Source organism: Saimiri boliviensis, chromosome 13 (genome assembly GCF_048565385.1).
Source record: "Saimiri boliviensis isolate mSaiBol1 chromosome 13, mSaiBol1.pri, whole genome shotgun sequence".
Taxonomy (NCBI): Eukaryota; Metazoa; Chordata; class Mammalia; order Primates; family Cebidae; genus Saimiri; species Saimiri boliviensis.
The window spans coordinates 109,058,017-109,060,756 of NC_133461.1; the positions used below are offsets into that span (position 1 = coordinate 109,058,017).

Genomic DNA, 2,740 nt, shown 5'->3' on the forward strand with positions numbered 1-2,740 from the left:
AATTAAATACTTAGGTGTAAATTTAAAGTGGTAAAAGACTTGTATACAGAAAACTATAAAACTGATGAAAAAATTGAAAAAGACACACAAATGGAAAGATATATGATGTTCATTATTTAGAAGAATTAATATTGTTAAAATGTCCATACTCTTCAAAGTGATCGACAGATTCAATGCAGCTCCTATTAAAATTCTATTGTTAGTTTTCACAGAAATGTAAAAAAAATTCCTAAATTCGCATGAAACCACAAAAGACCCCAAATAGCCACAAACATTCTTAAGTAAAAGGAACAAAGCTGCTGCAGCCTGTTAAGCTGACTGGGTTCCTTGCCTCGGGGGGCCAGTGTGCAGTGGCTGCAGACAGCAGCTTCCTTGGTAGTGTATGCAGCCTTTTTCTTGAATGGGTTGCTCTAAGTGACCTTGGAGACAGGCCTTCCAGATGTATGTTCATGTGTCTGACCTTGCACCACGCCAGTGTAGGCTCCAAACAGGCATACGAGGTGCCTTTGGAAAGACCCAGGGCACTGTGGCCAGGGTCCACATTGGCCAAGTAATCACGTCCATCCATACCAAGCTGCAGAAAAGGAGCATGTGATTGAGACCCTGCACGGGGCCAAGTTCAAGTTCTCTGGGTGCCAGAAGATCCACAGCTCAAAGAAGTAGGATTTCACCAAGTTCAATGCTGATGAATTGGAAGACATGGTGGCTGAGAAGCAGCTCATCCCAGATAGCCGTGGGGTCAGGTACATCCCCAGTCATGGCCGTCTCAACAAGTGGCCGGCCCTGCACTCATGAGAGCTTCTGCTGTGCTGCCCCCTCTTTATACTAACCAATAAATTATACTTTTTATAAAAGAACAAACCTGGAGGCAACAGAATACCTGACTTCAAGGTATATTACAAAGCACTTATAATCCAAACAGAATGGTACTCATATAACAACACATTGACCAAAGGAACAGGACAGAAAGCCCAGACTTAAACCCATGCATTTTTAGGCAACTGATTTTTGACAAATAGGCCAAGAACATACAATGTTGAAAAGACAATCTCTTCAATCAATGGTTCTGGAAAAGCTGTTCATCTCATGAAGATATCTACGATGATTATGTTTTCATGAAAACAGAAGAGGTTAAAAAGAAATAAAATGATAAAAAGAGAATGAGGCATATTGAAGCAATGTCACTGTCTAGGGTAATACCTGAGATGTCGTCGTCTCACAGCCATGGAAAACTGACACAGACACACCAGAGGAGTGTTTAATAGGCGCAGAAGTTTAATAGGCAAAATAAAGAGAAGAGCTCTCTGCACAGAGAGGAGTCCCAGAGAAAATGGGTTGCTGCTTCCACGGTGAATTGCGGGAGGTTTTATAGACGAGCTTGAGAAGGTGGTGTTTAATTTGCATAGGGCACCCAAGATTGGTCAGACCAGGTGTGCCATTTGCATAGTGTGCAAAAATCTGGCCACCCCCACTCTATATCTTTTATCATGCAGAAATCTACTAGCACCATGTCGCCTGTTCCTTTACTGTGCACATGGTGACAAAGAAAAGGGAAGATGGAACTTCCAGGCTGAACATACCTGACCTTCTGGTTAGTCTCCAGTTTCAGGCCCTCATCTTTGTTTGGGGTTCTACAGGACAGTACCAATGGAAACACTTGTAGTCTGTTTCTAGAAATGTACCTAAAATATGCATCTAACCATGTCATCATCAAAGTTAAATAAAAATAAAACCAAACTTTTTTGGGTTAAAGTTAAGAGCCACTGCCTTAGCAAGATGCCGCAGGATCTCAGGGATCTGGTGGCTGCCCCTGAAGGACTTTCCCACTCGCGCTTCCTGCACAGATTGAGGCATGCCCAACCTACCAAAGGACTTCATGTAAGCTGTCTCCTGTTATTAATATGCTAACCCCCTGATTTTGATGTACACAGCACCTGCTCTTCCCTTCTGTAAGGACATTGCTCTCGCATCACTTTCAGAAAATTTCCCTGTAGCCTCCCTTCCTTGTTAAGAGTTGGATTCTCTTCTTTTCTCTGCTCTCATGAAACCCTGGACACACGGTCTAACGATGTCCTTAGCATATTTTATTATCTACTGTTGTGTCTGTCTGCATGACAGGGCTTGACGCTTTCTGCAGGCAGGAATCATGTCTTGTTTTTATTTTTGTATCCATTGTCCATAGCATAGGTTTTCAATAAATACTTGTTGAATACATAATTTTGTCTTCTTCCTGATCATGTGGAAGAAACGTCACATTCTCAGTAAGATGTACAGTATTCTCTGTAAATGTTCTGGGAAACAGTATAAGGTACTTTGAGTTTATTTCCATCAATTTGCCAAATGTCAAAGTTTTTTAGCTACATGTAACAAGCAAAAAGAAATAAGACAAAAGATGCATGCTTGGTAGTCAGGGCCAAAATGTTATTAGCACTTTCTCATTTATGCCACTGAGGTACAATCATGTCTTTGTAGAAAGAGAGAGCAAACTTATTTCCCATGGAAATTGTGGCATGGAACACTTGTAAACTGAATTGGTTAATCTTTCTTCAACACCATAAAAATCACTTCTACCAATAAAATTGTAATCCACACATTATTTCTTAAGGATTTTTGTTAATTCAGTAGTGATCATCATTTAGCAGTCAGTGACATCAGTCTTCTAGATTTTCAGAGGTCATTTTCCCCAGCTCTGAGATGAATGAAATACATTCAAGAAAAAATAAAAATAAAAACAAATCAA

At 40.4% G+C, this 2,740-nt stretch overlaps 1 non-coding gene across 1 annotated transcript; it reads left to right on the forward strand.

Annotated features, from left to right (window-relative positions):
- The first annotated feature begins 299 nt into the window (after positions 1 to 299).
- LOC120360658 (small nucleolar RNA SNORA70) lies at positions 300 to 432 on the forward strand. The gene has a single exon (XR_005577104.1). It is a non-coding gene; the product is annotated as a small nucleolar RNA SNORA70 (small nucleolar RNA).
- Positions 433 to 2,740: the final 2,308 nt, after the last annotated feature.